Source organism: Helicoverpa zea, chromosome 27 (assembly GCF_022581195.2).
Source record: "Helicoverpa zea isolate HzStark_Cry1AcR chromosome 27, ilHelZeax1.1, whole genome shotgun sequence".
NCBI lineage: Eukaryota > Metazoa > Arthropoda > Insecta > Lepidoptera > Noctuidae > Helicoverpa > Helicoverpa zea.
The window spans coordinates 1,330,712-1,356,080 of NC_061478.1; the positions used below are offsets into that span (position 1 = coordinate 1,330,712).

General features: G+C 37.6%; 1 protein-coding gene across 12 annotated transcripts in view; it reads right to left on the reverse strand.

Annotated features, from left to right (window-relative positions):
* Positions 1 to 23,033, reverse strand: part of LOC124643348 (talin-2) — a 119,074-nt gene extending 96,041 nt beyond the window's left edge. For 3 of the 12 annotated variants that reach the window (XM_047182308.1, XM_047182307.1, XM_047182306.1), the window contains exon 1: positions 22,728 to 23,033. The gene's annotated coding sequence lies outside the window, so the exon portion shown is untranslated. The remainder of the gene's footprint in view (positions 1 to 22,727) is intronic. The other 9 variants (XM_047182304.1, XM_047182300.1, XM_047182301.1 and 6 more) reach the window with 6 other exon arrangements.
* Between the last annotated feature and the right edge of the window lie 2,336 nt (positions 23,034 to 25,369).

The following is a 25,369-nucleotide window of genomic DNA, read 5'->3' on the forward strand; positions in this document are numbered from 1 at the left end:
AATTAGACATTATACAGATATAATAATAGAAGGGGAAAATATGCGTCAAAACTGACAACCATCAAATATTGGTCGACTGATCTAAATGAGACCACAGATCTTCAGATGTTTTAATGGCACAATCATCATGAGTGATAGCAGCAAAGTCTAACCTAGTCTCACCATTTTTCCTAGCATTTACAGCAGATCTAACAAGAAACCACATACAAATATACCCCTTTTAATATGGAACAAAGTAAGTGACACAAACAGGTGAGATACAACGGTATTGAGGGCAACGGCAGTAGGCGGTAAATGGGTCAATCATGACATAAGCACATTAGTACCAGTTATTAGAGTTATAGATATGACGTGGTTATGTGTTTGTTGAGGGTTTAGCTGGTGGACAATTAAATGGTGTTAGGTAAAGTTACTGTTATTGGAACAACCTAAAAAAATATTGGGTTTGTTCTTATAAACTAAAGAAAGGTTGTAGTTTTTTTTAAGTGCCCGTATTTTAGAGGATTAAGACAGGTGCCAAATGCTCTTTATATAAATGGCAATGCAACATTTTAAAGATTTTGATGCCTGAATATGGTGGTCGAGACTCCGTGGCATGGGGCAGTTCTGAGCATATGATTACGAATATAATGTGCATATACATTTACACACATTGAAACAAATAATTCACCAGCTTTCGCGAGATAAAACATCTATGTCGAAAGCTTAATCAAAAACTTTTTTAATAAAAAAATCTACATGTTTATATGCTCTAATTCTATGTTCGTTTGATTGCATTGATATGCTCTCGAACTCTTAGGCATCTACAACCAATCGAAACAAAAACAGATACAATTACTTCCAATCAGAGCCTCGCTAAACCACATGTGTTCAACGCTTTGACACGTGTCACTGGCGTTTAGTGCTGTCGCAGAGATCACAAACATGGGGGACGAGGCATGAAAATATAATATTGGCTTCACTAGATTTTAAAAGTGACTATGTCCTTGGAACATCAAGGTTACTACATCGGGAACTTGGCAAGAAGTAGCCCTTTTAGTCTCTCATCTAAATAAGACAATTATGGCCATTTTCACAAACAATATACCTAAATTTAGGGATTCCCTAAGAGCATTTAGGGAATACTTAATACGAATTTCGTTTTCACTAAAGTTTAGGTGTCCCTTATAACCTTTATTATTGGGGGAGTCCTTATTCTAAGTGACACTTAGTTAGGGAAAAGTTGAGATTGTTGGTGAAAACGGGCATTAATCAAAAGGATAGAAAACTATATAAAAGTAGACAGAAATAATTAAACTTTATCATTTAATTATTACTTGTGTGTACTTAATATTTTAAAATTAAAATTGACATATTTTAATCGAACCTATAATCATAAATCCAAAAACCTTAAATTACGAAACTCCAACCCAATTTGATCCATATACACTACGTTGTTCTACACGTTCGTATCAACATGTAGTGTTAAGTAGCGACGCGTGCGCCGTATGCGCGGGCGCAGCGACACGTGCCAACAATCGCGCTACTGTTTGTTGTGTTATGTTAGCCGCATGGAGATAGAGGGCTTGATAGATAGAGGAATTTTAATTTTATAGTCGTGTTGGAATGAGGTTAATTATATTGGGGACAAAATTATGTTTTGAAAATGAAAGTGGGGGGTATTAATTCAGTGTCCAGAAGTCTTTTAGGCTGACCCAATGTGTGTACTACAATGGTAGCTTTAAGCTGTAAGACACTTCACAAATTAACTTTGATATAAGTTAATTTAGACTTTATGTTTTTATTACATTTCATCACGAAAGTTCCTTTTTCAAGCGATTTTTTAAATGGTTAAGATAATTGGGTTCTTAAGCTGGGTTTTTAAATTAATTTTACTCGTCGTCCGTATAGTGTCTGATTAGCGAGATCGAGTAAGAGCTAGATGAGCGATATTTGCGTGCATGCGTAAATCTCAGGAACGCGTAGTGATCGAGTCGCCTAGTCACACAAAGACAATGTGCATGTACGCGAGATAAAACATTTTACTGAATGTGAAAGCTTCCAATTCTACTAAGCAACAAATCTACATAAACATAATCAGTAGCAACAATTATATCTTTATGAATGAACATAGTAAAACATGTCAGATTCCAGTCTGCCCACGGCCGCTCAGTCAGAGCAATACTCCAGTTTGTGGGCGGTGCGCAAATGACAGCGTGGTATAATGAATAGTAGGTATATGTGGGTAGATTACGTATTTTTAGGAGTTGTCGATGGACGGTTTAACTTCTGTCTTGGGTTGTAGGTATCTAAGGGATTGTTCACACCAAACGTATTGTCCGCCGCTTACTGTGAGTATACTCACTGTCTGCCCCAGTGTGAACGTCGACTCAATCTGCAGTAAGCGTACTCACCAAACCGACAATAAGCTATAGCGTACGATGCGCTACATGTGTGAACAAAAGAATAGGCTCGTGTAGGTTCACACTAGATGCGTACGCTGAGCGGCTGACTATTCTACACATAAAAGAGCTCAGTATTTGAACCCCCCAATCTTCATACATAACAGATGCTATGTCTTCCCAAGCGCATCTTCGTAAGTTTCTATCACTAAATTCTTCTGAATTCGCATTCCAAATACATTCTCTAGAATGTACTTCTGCAATAAACTTTTCGGTGTCGAACATCGCGAGGTGTCACGTGTCACGTCTGTCCTCATTGAAGTTTGTTTCTCGAGCGGCGGAGCGGCGCTATTCGGCAACTGCGTCCGCGTAGCCAATCCGCGTCCGCCGTGCATAGTCGCGTAGTAAAATAATCGGCCACTGAGAGTCAGCGACAACAGACGACGTAATAGCGTATAGTCGGTTCGGTGTGAACGACAATTTCAATATATATGGAAAAGCAATAAACTGCGTAACGCGCGCTCACAGTCAGCGGCCGACAATACGTTTGGTCTGAACGATGCCTAAGTCTCATTTCATTAAATAATAAATGAGAAATGGTTTTACCGTTTTTTCAGATAACTAGCTCTTAATTGCACTCGCGTTCCGTTAGATCATCTTAGCCTACCCACATAAAACGTATCCCAAGGCTTCCTAGATTAATGGGCTTTCTAAAACTGAAAGAATTTTTTGAATCGGTCGTGTATTTCCTTAGAACAGTTTCCATAGACTTTACCATTCGTACAATACGTACTTTACAATACGAGCTAGATATATAGAATAGGTAGATTTGGTGACTTCTCAAAATAGTGTGGGCTCGCTATAAAACGATGACATACCTATCTGCCAACATCGTACCTATGAAGCAACAACCATATACAGCACACTAAATCATCATCATCTACCGAGCCTTTTCCAAACCAAATTAGGGTCAGCTTAAAGTCTAACCAGATGCAGCTTGGGACCAGTGTTTACGGCATACTAAATAATATGCTGCTAAAAAGGACAGCGCTATCCAAAAATACCTCCATCTCGTCTCCTAATTAAGATAAGACTTTCAATTTCACAAGAAACATAATAAACATGGCATAAAGCCATTGCTTCAGGGTTTATCAACCTGATGGCGACATAGTAACCCACTTCCGAAGTCATATCTCATGCTGCAGTGCTTCTGAAAATAGATCGGGTTTGTAGCCAGCCGCGAGCCGGTCCAATTTGTTTTATGGATCGACTTCTAGTATTCAAATATGATATTTTGTTTGAAGTGCTCGATTTCAGAATATTTAACTAGAATTCGCAACTTCGTTAGTCTAGTGGTAGTAAACACGTCTACGACCAAATTTTGATTCAGAAGAAAATAATAGTTCTGGGGTTTCAACAGTAATTGTTCAGTGCCCTGATTGAAATTACTCGTTGACCGGGAAATAGGTTTACACCTATTACTGTAAGAGGAATATGCTTCTATTTTTACACCATTTGGTTGCACCATTTACTTACATACAACGATAACCGAACCGTATTCAGTTGTCAAATCGCTGATTTGATGATGGGTGGCAAGTACACGGCTTGTGATAGTTTGTTTTATATACTTAAAGACATGTCATAATCATTGGTACAAACGCAACACTGTCCCTAAAAGACAGAACTTACGTGTACAATGTAGTTCCAATCAGAGATGTTAGCCGTTTGTGGTCATCATAATCCCACAACACCATACTTCATACAGCCTAAATAACCTACTAGGCTCACTAATAGGTCAGACATCCGGCCAGTAGGCGTACAGCCTACGCGCTGCAAAGGTCGCAGGGCCTGCAATCTCGGAGAAAGTTGTCCCAGTGGGCTCAAGACTTAATACCTTCGTTTTTAATCGTCCCCTCTCGAAAGTCGGTTAGCCTGTCGCAATTTTGTGAATATTGATTCGGGCAATTTCACTTTATTGGATTTTCTTGCGTTTAATGAAGTTTTTGGTGGTATTTGGAAACTAAGTCATTGTATTTAAATTGATTGGTAGCTTGGTCAGGGTTAGTCTTAAAAAATCTTGAAGAAAAGCAAAAACACCAACTGTTAATGATTGAAACCGAAACATTGTTGCATATGGCCTTTCCCGCTGCGGGTTAGAAGCGGTAAGGGAGTGTCAGACTTTTACTAACTAAAAACCGTCATGTTCCATCGTAGGCCTTATATGTACCAGGGACGCGGTTACTCTTTCGAACAATTCCACAGCCCCAACATTCGGCAGAAAGTAGACCTGACGTGCACACTTAGACGAAAGCTACATAAAAAAGAAGTTTATATGCTAACTCGCATGCACTCTTATGCAATAGGTCCTCAAAACTTCAACATCCCTTTTCTCAGAAGTACAGAACTGAAAACGTACTGGAAATGACATCATCACACCTCAACATATTTATATTATTTAACAAGTTGCCTGTTATTTAAAATGTAACTTAGTGGACGTGGTCAGATGTCACGTTTGCCAAAGACCTATATTTCGTAATTTAGAGGAAATCCCCAACTTTAATACATTTTGTTGTAAACCATGACGTAACTATGGCTGAGGTAAATTGTAACGATCTGTTGGGTGCATTACTCGCACACAATAAGTAAACAAATCGTCAGAAAAGACGGGTCAACTCAATCAGAATTTTGGATTTTAAAACTATAATTTAAAAAAAAGGAAGTTCTCGGTTTGACCAGTACATGTTTGAGTGAGATTATCTCAAGTCTAGCTTAACCGATTTTGATGCGTATTCCAGCATAGTATTTGTCAGATTTATGAGGTTTTAGGTGTTGGTTACAATATAAATGTTTCTCCTTCTGTCCTGTTAGTCTATCCTTCATCAATTCATCCACCACCGTCTTATTTGACACTCCAATTTCACAAGAACCATGCGTTAGCCCCACATATTCCAAGTTTGGTCACAACTTGCTCACACGCAGTTATTACGCCATCGCCACTTACAACAGTAACCATACATAATACTACATTGTTTATATGTTCACATGTATCTAGCTGTCTGTAGGTATGTACTCGCGTTTTCACGGACAATTACCTCTCAGTTGAGTCTATTAGACTCGCGATCATAATCATAATCTTTCTTGCATTAAAGGATAGTTCTGTTAAGAAAGAATTGAGAATGCACCGTTTTTAGGTAAAATGAGACATACTAGCCGATTTCCAGCGGTTTCAACCGCGTCCCGGTGGCAACTACTGTCCGTATCGGAATAAAATATAGCTTATGTTACTCGGGAAGAGTGTAGTTTCCAACAGTGAAGGATTTTTCAAATCAGTTCAGTAGTTTTGGGAGCCTTTAGGGTACAAGAGACAAAAAATGTTTCCTCTTTATTTCTTGGTATAGATTAGTCCAAAAATGACCTCAAGAACGGTGGAGATTTGATCCAATGCTATAATTTCGAGCAAAGATAACCATATTAGTATAGTAGCGAATAAAAATGGCGACTCCAAAGGCGATGTCGTAAGCGCTTGCGCAAGCGATGTCAATGTCGTTACGGAGAGCGGCGCCTGTTTATAAGAACTTTATAGGGGGTTTTATTAATTCTATCGATTTTCTTGTAAAGTTGAAGAGATTCCAAATGACAAATATTTTGTGTACTTAAATAATACAGTTGTTTATGTAGATGGGATTAAAGGGAGTATACATTTTTTTCTCAAAATGGCAACAAGCATGAAAGGTTTCCGACCGATAATTTGATTGGTCTTAATCAGTATGGAAATGCAGGACAGTAAATCAAAACAAATCGTTTATTTTGCAGAGAATATGGGTACAAAATGGTTCCAACATATTCTACCTTACGGCATGCAAAAGAAAAAGAAAAAGTTTTATTAGGTACGTATACAAACAAGTAAAAATTTATTAAAAGTATAAAGTACTAGCTGGTGCCCGCGACTTCGTCTGCGCAGGTTTAGTATTTCGAACAATATGTTTACAAATTGTAGCCTATGTGTTATTCTGATGTATAAGCTATATTATTGTAAAGTTTCATTAACATCCATTCAGTAGTTTTTGCGTGAAAGAGTAACAAACATCCATACATACAAACTTTCGCGTTTATAATATTAGTAGGATGCACAATACAACGACCAGGTATTTAACTAGTGTTATGATATCATCCCGACTTCGATTGGGCTTCGATTGGATCACCTTCAAAATTAAGCTATTAGCCAAACATTAGCCAACTGTTTAGACTACAGACTGAGGGAGCTCCAAGAATTGAAAATCCCACATTTCTCTTCTAAAAGTATCTTTATAAGGAATGCCTATCCTCTCCATTAAGAAGAAAGGCACCTGCCTAACTTCACACCAGGCTTTAGAGGTAAACAAATTACAAATACACGATTCAATCATTGCATGACGTCACAGCTTTATGAATGGCAGTGACGTGTCATGATCAGTTCGAGGAAAACTGGTTGCTGTATGATACGATTGTATGTTACGGTTCGTTTGGCAAATATCTTAGAACTACTTTTTGTAATAAGGATTATCCAAAAGAATGTAGATGAATTAAGACTTATTCGATGACCGACCAAGGTCTCATTATCAGCCTTTTTACTCTCCCAAAGATGGGACAGACGTCTTCTCACAAGGAGAAGGAATTAAAGTTAATCACCACGTTAACTTGCATAAGGTTAGAGATTCCAGGCTTTAGATGCATTCTCATGGTTTTCTCAAGATATTTCTTTCGCTTTTAATCAATCTATTGTGTACACTTAGAAAATACACATAACTTTAGTTACAAAAGAAAGTACTTATCTACTTGTTTGACCTGAAACCTTCGCAATTGAGAGGCATTTGGGCAAAGCAGTCAATACCCATACACTGGGAATTCAGTACAAATATATTAGAGTTGTTGTTGACTTCAACTTTTAGGGATAATGCACAGCTAACTGCTCCTAATCAAGAGAATAACAAACCTAAACCACTGAACAACAGTATAACAATACCATAGTACATTTTCCTACATTTATGACGTCCAGTCATCCCGTCTGTTGCCCTCCGAGCAGGGCTGCTAACCCTGCTCTAGCGACTCCACTCTGGTCGGCCAATGAAGGCAAGCCAAGAGGCAGGAGACCTATCCCCCGTTGTGCTTCACTCCGGCAGGCCGGAGATGGGGGACAGTATACTCTCCCTGGAGCACTCGGATATATAGCCCCGCGGGGTCGCTACTCCCCGTCATCCGCCTCAGATGCCCTGCGGGGCCCATAACACATTTTCCTACATTATAGACGTCCAGTCATACCGTCTGTATGTTTGTTACAAGCGTTGTGTACAAGTTGTTGTGTACAAGCGTTACAATCATACTGTTCAAATGAATCGACTGTGGGTCAATGTCATTTATATTAGTACGAGTTAAATTCGCCCGATGAGGAAAATAACAGTAGATGTTACGTGCTGAAATTAGGGAAACATAGTTTGTGGCAAAAGAGCCAGACTCATCATCATCCTCATCTTCCGAGCCTTTTCCTCAACTATGTTGGGGTCGGCTTCCAGTCTAACCGGATGTAGCTGAGTACCAGTGTGCCACAAGGAACGACTGCCCTATCTGACTCTAATGTTAAATTCTAAGGCATGGCTCCACAATAGCTTTTGCTAGTTGTTTCACAAGCGTCCCGAAGGAGTCACTTCCCGCTTATAGATAAGTGATAAAATAAAGCGTAAAAGTTATCCCACCCAAAACAAAAATGTGAAAGACTGCCAAAAGCCAAAATGTGAAAGTAACATCATTAAAAAGTAACTATTTTTAACTGAGGTATGTGTATGGAACTTGGTACTTATTCAGATCTCACTTCTTTTATAGGCGAAGCATTCCCATATTATCGAACTTGGCAGTCTTTCACATTTTTGTTTTGGGTAGGATTTCATTTATTTTTGTAAGGTTGTTTATTTTTTTTTTTTCTTATGATGAAGTTAGTTAAAGAAATGTCTCATTTATACTATCTTTCAGATTTTTTAATATGCACTATGTTTCTTACAAAGAAATGAACTAGATTAACTAAATGGACACCGGGTATAAAACACCTTCATTATTTTGAAACCGACTCACACTTGGCCATTTTCAGATTTTTCCCTTTACCTTGACATAAAGACCTACCTCCATGCCAAATTTCAAGTCAATACGACCATTGGAAGTGGTCTAGGTTTTTGATGAGTGAGTGAGTCAGTCAGTGAGTGTATAGCAAAAATAGCGATTTTCTGACGTCAATATCTCAAGACCTACAATAGGTATATTAATGAAATTTTGTATTTTAGATAAGTGAGGGGGTCTCAACAGATACTAGAAATTTGATATGTGTAAATAAAATAGATTTTGAGTTATAGGGGTCGAATTTGGCCCGAAATGGTTCGTGTAATATAACCCACGGCCGGTGTGTCGCTTTTTTTGCTCGAACTTGGCGGACACACTGCCGTGTGTCTAGATTCTGATAAATGAGCTATATTAAGGGCATGTTTCATCCAGTACTTGTTGCGAGAAAGAGGAACTCTACTTACATCTCACTACATATTCTACATACGAACTCTAGCAATTATAATACAGAGATTTCGCGTTTATAATATTAGTAGGATAGTCAATTAAAAGTAAAAATAAAGGTCACAATATATCACAGTTCTAAATAATTAGCTTTCCTCATCCCAATTCCAGGAAATATGGCACAACGCAGCTTGAATCACACCTCGTTTTAATATAAAGATGACGTATGAAAAATATTCCCATTAAAGGACAATGCCAGGGTGTGGGCTCAAAGTTTGCCCAGCAGTGGGAGTAGTTTCAGCTGGTTCCATAGTGCACTCTGAACACGAAATCCAAATATTTTTGAAATCGGTCCCAGAGGTCCCGAGAAAAACCGGTTCAAATGTTCTCCATAGATAGTCACTTAACAAAGCCTGAGCCATTTGCCCAGTAGTGGGAATGGTTAGAATAGGTTCTTTACTTCACTGTTATCACGAAATCCAAATATTTTGGAAATCGGTCCCAGAGGTCCCGAGAAAAACCGGTTCAAATGTTAAACTTGATCAGTCACTTTATAAAGTCCAAGCCATTTGCCCAGTAGTGGGAATGGTTAGAATAGGTTCTTTACTTCACTCTTAAGACGGAATCCAAATATTTTTGAAATCGGTCCCAGAGGTCCCGAGAAAAACCGGTTCAAATGTTAAACTTGAACAGTCACTTTATAAAGCCCAAGCCATTTGCCCAGTAGTGGGAATGGTTAGAATAGGTTCTTTACTTCACTGTTATCACGAAATCCAAATATTTTGGAAATCGGTCCCAGAGGTCCCGAGAAAAACCGGTTCAAATGTTAAACTTGAACAGTCACTTTATAAAGCCCAAGCCATTTGCCCAGTAGTGGGAATGGTTAGAATAGGTTCCATAGAGCACTCTGAACACGAAATCCAAATATTTTTGAAATCGGTCCCAGAGGTCCCGAGAAAAACCGGTTCAAATGTTCTCCATAGATAGTCACTTAACAAAGCCTGAGCCATTTGCCCAGTAGTGAAAGTGGTCGAAATAGGTTCTTTGCTGCACTGTTAACACGAAATCCAAATATTTTGGAAATCGGTCCCAGAGGTCCCGAGAAAAACCGGTTCAAATGTTAAACTTGAACAGTCACTTTATAAAGCCCAAGCCATTTGCCCAGTAATGGGAATGGTTAGAATAGGTTCTTTACTTCACTGTTGTCACGAAATCCAAATATTTTGGAAATCGGTCCCAGAGGTCCCGAGAAAAACCGGTTCAAATGTTAAACTTGAACAGTTACTTTATAAAGCCCAAGCCATTTGCCCAGTAGTGGGAATGGTTAGAATAGGTTCTTTACTTCACTCTTAAGACGGAATCCAAATATTTTTTAAATCGGTCCCAGAGGTCCCGAGAAAACCCGGTTCTAATGTCCAACTTGAACAGTCAGTTTATGAAGCCCAAGCCATTTGCCCAGTAGTGGGAATGATTAAAATAGGTTTTTTACTTCACTCTTAAGACGGAATCCAAATATTTTTGAAATCGGTCCCAGAGGTCCCGAGAAAAACCAGTTCTAATGTTAGCCAGCCATTGTTAGCAAGCCATTTTAAGCAGCCACAAACCTAACAACCTCTTTTCTTGAAATAACATTCAGATAGATAGTGGTTTCACTGTTAACAGGATAAAAAAAAAAAAAAACAGAAATAGACGTTTAAAGGTAATTGTTGTTTCTCTTGCTTTTCAGTCTCTATCTACCACAATCAGTCCTAAGTTCGAGTAGCGTCATGCAATTAATATCCTTAATGGCAATGGAAAAATCTTATCAAGACGAATAAAATAAGCTCAAACACGAGGTAGTAAATAGATACCGTTGAGGAGTTCCCTCGTCTCACTGTCGTCTCCATCGTCAGGTCAGGTCTTTTTTTTTTTTTTTTTTTAGCGACGTAAAATCATCAAATGACCCCTCCCGCTGTGGGTTAGCAGCGGTGAGGGAGTGTCAGACTCTTACTGACTAAAATCGTCGTGTTCCGTCATAGGCCTTTTATGTACCAGGGCCGCGGTATCTCTTTCGAACAACCCGCAGCCCAGGTCAGGTCTTAACCTCCACAGTTTTGTGGTGTCGGAGACATATACCCGATTGACAAGTTTTTATTCGATATGTGCTTACAATTTCCGAGAGTTCCATAATGTTTTAAGGTTTCTATCACCAGACCCTGGACCCTGGAACTATTTGGAAAGTAAATCCTTTTAAACAATAAAATGATTGTTTAAATCGGTTGGTAAACGACGGAGTTATGCACGTACTTACGTAAAAAGAATACAAACGAACTGAGAAACTCCTCCATTTTTTGAAGTCGGTAAAATAAAATCTCGTTCAATACCTCGTATTTGTCGATTAATATTAAATGCATTTCAATTAAGGTAATAAAAGTGGAATAGTTAAGAGTTCGTAAGCATATTTTTCGTAGTATTGAATAAGAGTCAAACCAGTTTTTCTCAGCACTCCTGGGATAGATTTCGAAATATTTCGGTCTGGGACCTATTATAAGCCTATGGAACATAATACACTATGCAGTTACTGTGGGCAACTCTTGAGCCCAACTTCCATACAAAGAATAGCATTGTCCTTTCATTACAAACGATTCTAGGCCAAGGGCTTCGAGTAAGGAGAATCATATGATGTTCCCCATGACATCACGTCGTCGCTTTTTAAAATTCTTTAACATTCCTGTACATAATATAGATCTTAGCTCTTTTCTAATGTCAGAATTTCTAAAATTACAGTTCTCAATAACATCTGCAAATTTTTAAAGGTTTTTACCAGCATAATACACCTAAAGAAGTCACCAACCAACCCGCATTGAGCAAGCGTGGTGGTTAATGCTCAATCCTTTTCTCTGTGACAGGAGGCCAGTGCCCAGCAGTGGGACGATAAAAAAAGCTGTAACAGTAATATAAAGAGCTAGCTTCTTTCGAGTGGGAACTACTCCGCGGACCCAGATAAAAAGTAGCCTCAACCCTTCCCCAATTAAAGGGCTATCTAATCTAACACTGAAATATTTTTTCGCATCAGACCGGATTCCGGAGATTAGTGCAATCAAACTAACTCTTCAGCTTTATAATATTACTATTGAAGATTTATTATGAAAGTTGCAAGTGTATAATTTACATACCATGCGGCGCCAGGGTGCGCCACTAGTCTACAAATAGGTACATTACTCACTATGTAGCGTAAGGTCAGGTCATGCAGATAACTGGGTATGCACTAACTTTGTTCACAATGTGTTTGTTATAGCTCACTTTTGAGATAAGAAGTTCAATACTCAAGGGTATTCAAGTAATTTAATGTAATTTTGTATCGCATCCTGTGAGATATGTTCCCGGAAAAAGGCTGGAGATGTTAGAACTAACTTACACCAGCGGTTTCACTCGAGTCGTGAGAGAACTACAGCCCGCTCCCGGAATAAAAAAAACCGGTCATCGCGCAAGAAGGGTTTCGTACCATTATTTAGAAAATGAGCAAAAATCTCACGTTTGTTGTATGGGAGCCCCCCAAAATATTTATTCTATTCTAGTTTTCAGTATTTGTTGTTATTAGCGGCAACAGAAATACATCATCTGTGAAAATTTCAACTCTCTATCACGGTTCAGCAGCCTGGTGATAGACGGACGGACAGAGAAGCGAAAAAAATAGGGTCCCGTTTTAAGAGTCTCTCTTCTCATGGTATAGACTACCTCCGTACCAAGTTTCATGTAAATAATTTCAATAGTTTTGGCGTGAAAGTCGATATGGGTAAAAATAATGTTACTTGTGAGATGACGGCAGATAGAAGAGTATGGAAGACGAAAACACTCTGCGCCGACCACAAATAAAATTGGGATAACGGCAGGAGGATGAAGATTCAGAAAGCGTGACAGATAGGGCTACTTTCACATTTATAATATCAAGTAGGTAGTTCAGAGAAAACAACCATGGTATAAGTCATACATAAAAGGATGATAGTAGAAATGAGTCAGATATCAAACCATCAAATTAAGGTGATCTAACGGTACTATATGGGGGTTTACAAGAGTTGGTCATTGATTCATTCGATGAGTCATACTTAGTGGAAATCTATGGTGGATGCTGGTTTCCTTTGCGTGCTTTTAAACTAAATTATGACTAATGCTGTTATAGTTTAGGTACCAAGGCTTTACCAAGCGGTATATTTCTACTAATATCTCTTAGGTAAGTATATCTTGGACACCAATGGCTGATAAAAAGGTGAAGGAAAACATCTTAAGGAAACCTGGACTATACAGTCTGAAATCACCAACCCGCATTGAGCAAGCGTGGTGGTTAACGCTCAATCCTTCTCCGTGTGAGAGGAGGCCTGTGCCCAGCAATGGGACGATAAAAAGGCTGTAACATATTTCTACTATCTTAACGTTGAATTTACATGACGTGACTCCATTTTATCTTGAAGATAGAATGTTTTCTTAGTGTGCGCCTTTTTTGGTCAAAATCATCAAATGACCCTCTCCCGCTGTGTGTGCAGCGTGAGGGAGTGTCAGACTCTTGCTGATTAAAACCCATCATATTCCTTTTGGAGCCCTTTTTGTACCAAAGCCACCTTAACTCGCACGAAGAATCCCGCATTCTTGTAAAATCGTCATATGCAAGATTTGAGATTCCTAGTTATTATACGAAAACTGAAATTAGTAGTATCCAAAATGAACTTAGTATTATAAAAAGTTATCCATGGGTTATTTTTATATTCGGTGTGATACAGAAATTCTTCTAAGATGCAAAGCAAGCAAGAACCAACGTGTAGTTAGACATATTTTGTCCTTAAACAGCAACGTTAGTAATTCTTATTATTCAAAATAAGCACGCTTTTGTCCTTATTTAGACTCAAGAATTAATTACAGCGATATAATTTAAACAAACATCTTGAATTTTGAACTCTTAATGTAAGAACATAGAGTATAAAATTCTTTGACAGATTACAATTTAAAGTCCTTAATGGCATTGTAATATGGTCGATATTTAAATGTATTTTTTCGATACTAATATTATAGCGTTTGTTTGAACGCTCTTATCTCAGCGACTACTGGTCCTATTTAAAAAATTCTTCCAATGTTAGATAGCCCATTTATCGAGGAAGCCTACAGGCTACTTTTTATCCATGTGCGCGGAGTAGTTTTTACGGAACGCGGGCGAAACCGCTGGTGGAAACTAGTGTAAATATGTTAGTGTATGACCTTGCGGCAATGAGTCAGAGGCATTAGTAATAAATATATTAGATAATACTTCGTATAATAACACTTATGTTTTGATTGAGAACAGCTGTCTTAAATCACGTTCTTTTTTTGTATGAAGAAGTCACCATCTGCCTGTCCTTTCTCTTAACTATGTTGGCTTCCATTATTAACGGATTCAGCTGAATACCATTCTTTTTTGCCACTTGGAGGGACTGGATATCTGACCTCCTCAACCCGACATCCCGATACTTTGTAAGACTGGTTGTCAGACTTTCTGGCTTCTGACTACCCGTAACGACTGCCGAAATGCATGAAAAACTAGAGTGTGGTCAATGGCAAAGAAATCATGGCTTAAAACTTGGAATTTATGATATATTTCTTTAATTAAAGGTTTACTTATTGTGGATTAAATAAGTTATGTTTTATGTGGTTGCCACTAATAGACGACCAGGCAGTAAGCATTTGATCTACGGATCCACAGCGAAAACCGCAATCAGTCTCAACAATAGTTACAATAACAACGTTATTAACTTACTAGCTGTTTCCCCGAGGTTTTAGTCGCGTATCGAGAGAACGGACCGTACCGGGATATAATATAGCCTATGTTACTCGGGAAGAGTGTAGAACAGTGAAAGAATTTCTCAAACTGGTCCACTAGTTTCGGAATCTTTACGGTACAAACAAGAGACTAGAGATAGAGTCGGGTGATTTCAGAGATTCGGACTCCATCCAAGTTTCCCATAGATGATTTCCTTCACGTACACTCGGCCGTTGGTCTCTAAGATACTTTTTACTCACACCCATTAAAAAATAAACAAATTCACGTGCTTTTCTGAGTCAGAGAATCTCCTTTATAGCAATGACTGAACATTGGCGCTCATCCAAAACATTTGGGCCAACATTTGATAAAATGATTAGATCATGCTTATGTTTTTTGTGTCATCTCAGCTCGGGAATAGGAATGACTGATTTGCGCGTATTTTGATTGGACTGGGTGGTCTAACTGTTGTTATGCTGAATTTTTGTTTTTGTAATGAAGCCAACTCGTTGTTTTGTGTGTTCTTTTGTTTTTCAGTTTTGAAATCACAGCAGGCTATGTCTATAGGAAAAATATATATTCTCTTCTATATCATACAAAATGCCTCAAGCCATTATCAATTATTTTTTATTTCATCAACGTAATGTGAAAGAAAGAAACCGGTTGTAACCACTTGACAATGACATTGCTGATCCACATTCTTATCAATTAAAAAAAAATCATCAGGAAACATAAACAACTACAGAACTTCCCAATGAGTCATAGGGAGTGAAGTAATTCCAGATTTTGGCTTACACACATACAAATATTACAAAGCTAAAGACTTGGTTTGCTGACGCGCTTATCTAAAAAACCACTGGTACCATTAGAAAAAAAACAGTGTTATAGCTCTTTTATCGACGCAAACCACAGCCTATAGGTTAGGTACTATTTATCCAGGTGCACGTAGTCATTCCTACAGGACGCGACTCGCGAGTGAAGCCACTTATTACTAACTAATAATAAACTATAGTCTATAAGTAATAATGCATATTATACAGAGGTATTTTTGTTTGCGTCAAGGATTAACCCAAAAACTACTTATTGGACCAATTTAAAACATTCTTCCACCATCAGAAAGCTACATTATATGCGAGTAACGTAGACTACATCCAGGTACGGGCAGAAGTTTCCACGGATACCGGGTAAAACCGGTAACGGTAGCTAGTCCCATAATAAATTCAGACCACAAAAACTAGATTACCTTAACATATTAACCTTATACAGCTATACAAGGTTAACCTAACCTAGACGTAAAAATACTAGATACGAACGACCTTCACATCATATCTGGTAGCGTAATAAAAACTATCTGGGTTAAGCAAAAACTATTGCTAATCAGAATAAAGTGTATTATGGTTAATGGTTCACGCCATAAGGCCAATCCCAATCCCTACTAATATTATAAATGCGAAAGTAGCTCTGTCTGTCTGTTACGCTTTCACGTCTAAACCACTGAACTGATTTTAATAAAATTTGGTACAGAGCTAGAGTTGACCTTGAGAAAGAACATAGGGTAGTTTTTATCCCGGACTTTTGAAGGATTCTCTTGGAAACGCGATATAACCGAACTTGACGAGGGCGAAGCCGCGGGCGGAAGCTAGCAAAACATTATATCTATAATTACGAAATAATCTATAAGTAAACTGAAATAAATGGTTTCAGAAGCGCTTACTCCTCTGGGCGTCCCTGTAACCCATAGGGTGACATCATTGATCGTTTCAGCGTCAGACTGTCACCTCATTCTTGAGTCTTGACCCAATTATTGGCACGACAGCATTTTAGTTTTGTTTTTGTTTTATAAGGTATGAAGAATTACTTAGCTCACTTAGAATTACTTAGTTTTATCCCATTAAGGGGAACTATATTACTATTAATTGAGGGAACTACTCGCCCGCACCCGAATAAAATGTTGCCTATGTATCAGACTAGCTCTTCTTTACCCAGAGATGTAAGTAAAACCATAGGGAAGAGAGAGTTTTTAGTACTGATCAATAAACGTATTTTTCTTTCAGCAAACCTTCACAATACATATATATTATGTATATTCCTTCTGTAGATTTAGCGTGAAAGCAGAGACAGACAAAGTTACTTTCACATTTACAAGTTTAGCGAGAACTATACCAAATCATAATAAAATCCATTCATAAATACTCAAAAAAATCCATAAACTATTTAGTACAAAATAACGTATTTCAGCAGCAACACCGTCCCTAATGTAGCAGGTTAGTGTCGAAATCTCACTTCCTGCGTTATTTCAGCGTGCCCTATTTAATTTACAATTGTGTTACCAGTTTACTACTCTGGACTGTTTCCTATATTATTTGTGGAAGGTTTAGTAACTCACTAGCTATTCCTCACCGTTCCATTGGACTATAGCTTTGGTAAGTTAGTAAAACTGTTTTGATGCGGTTTCATTCGCGTCCCATGGGAACTACTGCCCGTACCCGGATAAAATATAGCCTACTAGCTTTTGCCCGCAACTTCGTTCGCGTGGAATAGTGACTACCAGCAGATTTTTTATTTGACCAATAGATGGCGCTATATGTCCGGAATAATTTTATTTTTATTTTTTTTTTGTAATAAAAACTATCCTATGTCCTTTCTCAAGTTTCAAACTATGTCTGTACCAAATTTCACACAAATCGGTTCAGTAGTTTAGGCGTGAAGAAAAGACAGACAGACAGACAGACAGACAGAAAGACAGACAGACAGAGTTACTTTCGCATTTATAATATTAGTTTGGATGTAAAATATTTGTTCAAATCGCTTTAGTAGTTTCGGACACACAAAAAAAGTCCTATTTTATTATAATATAACACTAGTCCTTTGTCTGGCGGTTTCACATGCATCCCGCAGGAACTACTGCCCGTAACGTGATAAAATATAGCCTATGTTACTCGGGAAAAGTGTGGCTTTACAACAGTGAAAGAATGTTCAAATTGTTTGGTAGTTTCGGAGCCTTTAGGTACAAAAAAATTAATGATTCCTCTTTATTATATTAGTATCGAAGGGTCATATATTCCATTCACAGCTTAAAAAAGCGCAGTACAATACTGAGATGACATTATCAGCAAGTCAATGAACTCTTATCGAGAATATTTTTATCTGCAAACAAAAATCTGGACAGATCGCGTTATTTGCCAAATAAACATTGACGACATATTTATTTTGCGTTAACTATACTATGTTGTACTAATTCCACCAGCGTCATGTTGGAACTTCCCGCATCTGGCTAAAAAGTATGTCCTATGTCTTTTTTCAGGCTCTCTGGACTATCTGGGCTGCGGGATTGTTCGCGCAAGTTTACGCGGCCCTGGTACCATAAAGGGCTTAAGAAGGAACAAGGTGGGTTTTAGTCAGTAAGAGTCTGACACTCCCTCTCGCTGCACCCACAGCCGGAGGGGTCATTTGATAATTTCCCACCAAAAAAAATGACGATCTAGACTATCTGTGTACCTTTCATTTGTTTTTATTCAGTAGTTTTGTCGTGAAAGCGCGACAAGACAGAGTTACTTTCGCATTTACATACAATATTAGTAAAGAATGCAGTTCTCTAATGCCTAGGCTTTTAGCATTAGCCTAAGGAAGACAGGCAACCTTATACAGTATTAAAAAATTAGCTCCATAGTTCTCCATACTGTCTTTGAATACAACAATCTTGGAAGCCATACAAGTCGAGGCGACGACTTCACCTTTATTTTACTACGTTTTTCTACGCTATCCACATATGTAGATACATATTTGTATGGCAACATTATTTTATGTTAAAATGAGGAGATAGTGGCTAAGGAAAAGAGATTATAAGATTTATAAGGCACACAGCGCTGTTAGCCCTTGTACTATTGGCGCCAAAAAACTTCACATTTCTACTTAGCATTTTGTTGTTAGTTTTTTGAAAAATGCGCAAGTCAATTGGCTAACTTCAGAAGTGCAAAGTTAATTGGTTCGAACTAAGTGGCCAGCTAAGTCATATCAACTTTCAGTGTTTCGGAATTCACGTTAAATTGGTGTTGGGTCCTGGCTGTCATTTGTACATCTTTGTCAGTCGTTACGAGTAGAAGAAATTACGTATATATACGTAATATAAACGTAATTTTAAGCGTAGTACATATATATAAACGTAACTTTAAGCGTAGAATGAAGAATAGAAGATTATTTAATTATAAAAACTGTAATTAGAACAAGTTATTGAACTAATAAAATTAACTAAACACATTACCAAACTAATAATCAATAACTTCATTAGGTACATGACATAATAAAATATTTGCATACACATAAGGCTTAGGACAGACATGCGATATTATAGGTATTCGCTTCGTCATCACATAAGGCGCCCACGACTTCCAGATAAAGTCAGCAAACAAAAAGTACCTCCTGCCGGGGCTACGGGATTGTTCGCGCGAGTTACCGCGGCGCTGGTACATAACGGGCTTGAGAAGGAATATGGTGGGGTTTAGTCAGTAAGAGTCTGATACTCCCTTACGCTGCAGCCACAGCGGGAGAAGTCATTTAATGATGGCACATAAAAGAGCTTCAAAAGTAGCTCCTGCCGGGGCTGCGGGATTGTTCGAAAGAGTTACCGCGGCGCTGGTACATAAAGGGCTTAAGGGTCAATCCCCACTGGCCGCAAATGCAAGTGATTGAGCGCGAGTGCGGCGGGCCGCGCGGCGCCGCGCCGGGCCGCGCCGCGCCGCTCTCTTACATTGTCCGTGCTCTTACGGCCGCTGCCGGCCGCTGCTCTTTCAGTGGGAATTGACCCTAAGAAGGAACACGGTGGGTTTTAGTAAGAGTCTAACACTTCCTCACGCTGCACCCACAGCGGGAGAAGTCATTTGATGATGTCATATGAAAAAAGCTTCAAAAGTAGCTCCTGCCGGGACTGCGGGATTGTTCGCGCGAGTTACCGCGGCGCTGGTACATAAAGGGCTTGAGAAGGAACATGGTGGTTTTTTTTTAGTCAGTAAGAGTCTGATACTACCTCACGCTGCACCGACAGCGGGAGAGGTCATTTGATTACGTCACATATAAAAAGCTTCAAAAGTAGCTCCTGCCGGGGCTGCGGGATTGTTCGAAAGAGTTACCGCGGCCCTGGTAGATGAAGGGCTTAAGAAGGAACATGGTGGGTTTTAGTCAGCAAGAGTCTGACACTCCCTCACGCTGAACCCACAGCAGAGAGAGGTCATTTGATGACTTCCCATTGAAAAAAAAGCAGCTGCAATATTCAATACTGCTAAACACCGTGACCTCGATAACTTACCTTAGTAATTATCTCCTATATTTGAAGTTTAAGATGTTAAGCATTAAGAAATATCGACCCTTTAAGTTACTAGGTAGGTACTTTTGAAAATTTTGATTTGTTCAGCTACTTTTGTCGCTGACCATACTAACTACGAATTCTGTTTATAGATCGACGGAATGACATCTACAGACCATTTATTGTATTTTACAAGACTGTTAGTCTGTGTTCGACTTTTTCTCGGAAATTGCTAAAGTTATTTGAGTTCATTTACGTAGGTATGCTGTGTTTGTATGTTAGGGCAGTTTTAAAAATTGCGTGATTAAAACACGTTGTAGGTGGGTTGCAAAAGCTATAATATACCTATCAATATCAATTACCTACTACAGATTTCTACAAAATAAAATTGTTCAGCTAAGGGTTTCGAAGTAATGTAATAGCGTTACGATAATATACGCATCTCATTAATTTCACCTGTCAAAAAATATGCAAAATCTTTACATTTTGCTACACTAAAATATATTATTTTAACATATTACAATGTAATCATTTAACTATTTACGAATAACATTTCGCAGTATTAATTATTATTAATTAACAAAACAAAACAGTGTAGACCAGCCTTAACGATGCCTATTATAATCTGCATTGTGTACGCATTCTACTGATAAGCCAGTACAATGGAGCATACTAATATTACTGTTGTCTTTGACTTAGATTTCAATATAAATAACTATTGTATAGAAACCAAGTAACGACAGAAATATAGATTTAGACTAACCATGAATTTAAATATTCTATCTGTGGATTTTCTTACTGCTGATTTCTTTCTATAATATGTCTATCCGATGATTTCAAATGATCTTCAATTGCACAACATGGCAATCATAGATAAGTTTTAAAAATTCACCAATTCAATTGTAAACACAGATAGAAAGATTATTGAAATCTGCATTATCCTTTACTAACAATGGAGCTAAAACAACAGCATCCTGTTGTAGTATTTTAGCATTCTTTCTAAATCAAATTCTTTTTGTGTAAACAGATGCTCTGTCATAAGTAGTTCAGTCTTGAAGATTTTTTAAAGGTGGGAATAGAATGAGCATGAACATATAGATATATTGATCTCATCATATGCCTAGCCTTTTCCCAACTATGTTGGGGTCTGCGTCTAGTCAAACTAGACGCATCAGACTTAGTTCATTTCATCAATTTTAGTTCGGCAAGACAGGGAAAAAATTACAGACAAACAAGTTACATTTAGGTGTCAGTAATTTTATAAAACTAACAATGTTAATCAATGAAGTTATTGTTCAGTAGGTATAATAGTAATTTATACTATAAATTGAAATCACAATCAATTGTTAGTTAATAAAATAACAATAGGGAAAATGGTCTATGTATCAGCATATGGTAATATAGTTGGTTAATTGCCAGTTCATTAATGTGCTTATCGGTAGTAATATTAAATTAAATTCATGATATAAAAAAATATAGGGCATGTGAGAAATTACACTTGTTAAGTACAGTTGTTAGGTTACATTAATCATGTTTTTTTATATATAATTCGCAAAATAGGTTTCTCCTTTGATTTTAACAAGTTATGAGCTACATGAAAAATTATGAAGTCATTTTGAATACCGCAACCATTTCGGCTAAATAATTAAAATTAAACAATAGTTTACGGTACCTATATGCAGTAGGTATTAAAAATATTGACATTGAAATAAACTTATTAATGAACTGAATCATTCATAGCATAGTGCATAATATTATGAAAGAAATAAATAATGTATTTTTTAAATACTCAGTTTCATTCGTCACTGCAGATGAGAGCATAAATTATTCATCATATTTATTGGATCATTACGGAAATATTTTAAGAATATAAGCACCATTTCAAATATATATTTTTTAGGTCTTTATTACATCTTCAGCCTAAATTACCAAGAAGGTTACTATAGGAAGTATATTAGTCTATTCCATGTTCAAATTGGTTTTGGTCACACTCAAACCGAAAAGTACTACCAGGTACAAATTCTCAGTTTTTGTGATAATTTGAGGAACTTAATTATACCATAACAATTCAGCATTGAAGATATTCAAATAGCTAGTTTAAAAGGTAAACGAGTCGAGGTGATCCGTACAACGTAACTACTACCAAAAACAAAGTATTCTTTAGAAAATCTATTTAAGAAATCTGATGTCACACTTGGACATGTAGGCGCCTCAAGCAAGGCCGACAGAATACACGTAAACTACAACCATTATTAATAATTAGAACGCTGTTTTACACTAGCTGTAAGACTAGCAAACTTCAGAGGCAATTTACACGGCTTCTCCCCAAAAAAATGCCTAAAAAATTAACTTTTATCGCAAAAAATTACATGTAACTCTATGTCAACAAACCCTAGCGGCGCCAATTTAGACATGTTAACATGTAAACCTCATTAATTATCAGCATTAAACAGACGCTATGCTTCACGCAGAACAAGAATAACGAAGGAATTAGGTTACACTAAGCTTCCGATCGATATATTTATACAAAATCCTGAAAGCTCAAGTCACAAGATGGCGGGAATATAACCCTACCGAATTGAAAACGACGGGACCATTAGGAAGTGCATCGATAATGACGCGACCTAAATTCGGCCGGGTTATACGTCTGATCGGACAGATGTAAGAATTCTCGTTTCCTACGAGTTTTCTGTAAAGTCGACAATGTTGCGATTACTGTACATGAGAGTTTGGGATGGTATATAACTATTCTTACCGTTTTCGTTCTCCATTAGCGCTTAAAACAACACAAAACACTTAATTTTTTACACAAGCACTCACACGCCCATACGGTATGTAACAACATCACGAGTACTACTGCGCCATCTGGTGCCGCGGTGCGTTCTTGATCTAATGCAGCAATTACCTGTGGCTACGTTCACTGCGCTGGTGTTAATTTAATTTCGTCAGTGTAATTAGCGTAGTTAACTTTAAATTATGACTAATTTTCAATAAAACAACTATTATTAAGCATCAAACTGTTGAAAACACACGCGTTTAAGTCGTATTAATGTCCCAGTCTATTACGAATGCGGAATAAATTCATGTAACGCGCGCAGTATTGATTTTTTCACGCAGCTGATTCACTGGCAAACGTAATAGGACGTCCGATTTCGCGCAATCGAGAACAAAGTTTGACTCATCGTTATTTTTGTTCGATTTTTACGAAGTTCTTGCTGATAGTTTATTGTTAAATAATGCTGCATTCAGTAAGAAATTGCTTTGTTGATTGTATGCATGACCAAGTATGGTAAGTGGTCATGTACGAGGTAGATCTTGATGTTTTCATCTTAGGAATTCATTGAATCAAGGTCGGCGTAGGCTTGGTGGACTTTTAGGGAAAGCTAATCAATCGATTTATCTTGTCCTCCGTCGGCTACTTCCGCTAGCACACTGATGTACTAATACTTGCATTCTTAACATAGTTTGAAGGATATAAGCAAATCGTTTACAAAATAATAACGTGGTTCTTGTAGTTTATACGCTTATACTCATTAGACACAAATAAGCGAAGGGTTGTCCTAAACCTGACCTGTAATATAAAAATTATATATCTGGCAAGAGTAATACGGGTACACGACCCTAGTTTTGCAACAACGTACCTACCTACCTATTTATCATGTATTACATACTTAGGTAACAACAAATGAAATCCGAAAATTATAAAGTTCTTAATGGATAATTAGTACCTACCTATGACTTATTTTTGTCTCAGATACGACAATTTTTTCATAATAACATTTTCCCGGCAGTATTCGTGCCAAGTATAAATCAAATTGCTACCATTTTCTAAGCGCTAAATGTATTCCGCTAGCTCCTACATTACAATACGTGTTTTCATGTACCGCTTCAGTGTGAAAAACAATCGTAGCTTATTGATTTGCTAGCTGCAGGCATTTTCATAGGATTCCGTAATAACTTGTAACAGCGCCATCTTCTGTTGAATAGCGGAACTAAGTTAACATGTAGTTCACGCGGGACCTACAAATTAGTTACAGCAGTGTTGCTGAACCGCATTTTCGTAAAGTAAAAAAATCTTTATTACTTTGATTTAGTAAATAAGGGGTTTTAAAAAATAGGTACATCAATCAGCCCTTTCATCCATCAGCTCATTTGCAAATTCGTGTTGTTTATAAAGAAATGAATGCACCCAAAGTAGACAAAAATTAAAAATACAGCTAATAAATAGGTAATAATGTGAATAAGTTATTTTATGTTCTGGAAGTTAAAGTCTTCAGAATTTTCGAGTCTATTTTCCTATTTTTTCTTTTTCTAATCTTAATTCATACTGATTGAAACATCTGAGGGTGTGTTTCGTAACATTTTCTACATCAGGCATAGTTGTTTACAACCCCACACGCCATAAGCGCGAGAAACTTAACGACCAAGTAACATTTTACCCTCTTCCAACCCACTTAACTTAGAAAAAATCCTACAAAAACAACATACATTTAAAACTACCCCCAACAAGATAGAGATATAAAAACATGGAGTAAGGAAAGATGAGCGGAGGTGCCAAAATCCGGAGCTGCGGGATTGTTCGCGCGAGTTACCGCGGCGCTGGTACATAAAAGGCTTCAGAGGGAACTTGGTGGGTTTTAGACAGTATGATTTTAGTAAGAGTATGACACTCCCTCACGGTGCTAATCAAAAAAAGTGCCATAATGCAGGTAGTTCAGGCGCCTTTTTCCAGGTCTGATACGTTCGCTGGGCATGACCAAAACGAGTGAACTACGGAGGCGTTCGGGTTCTTTGCGCCATCTCTCAACGATTTTTGGTACCTATTACTATTACAAAAAATGTTCGAGTCCTAAGAAGGCGTAAAAAGTCAGAGACAATAACGTTCCTCGTCCCCCGAACATCCGCATGTTGGCTCGCTACTTTCTTAGATTTTCCGTTATGGCACCTCCGCTAGTCATTTTGTTCTCCATGTACGAAGCACTATATAATATAGATAAATATCTTTAGTTCCCTCGCGAATTTTTTGATAAATTGTCATATGTGCGTCTCTTTTGCTCTTAACGGTTTGCTAGTAAGTTAGAAAAGGATGGTGGAGAGATATGAATATTTTTATTGCTAAGGGTGAGTTGTAGTTTATGCTATAAGTTGATTGTGTACTGTCGGTGACAAAAGTTTTGTGTTGTTTATTGCAAAGAAATAAAATGTATTTTTTAGTTATAAAGTTCTCTTTATAATTCTGTAGACTGTAGAGTGAGATGAACTTCTTATAAATGTGCAAAGCAATATGATGATATATATTAAAAAGAAAGTCGTGTTAGTTACACTATTGTCCATTGCAAATTGAATGGCTGAGCCGTTTAAGCTGAAAATTAGAGAGAAGGTAGCTTTTTTTAAAAA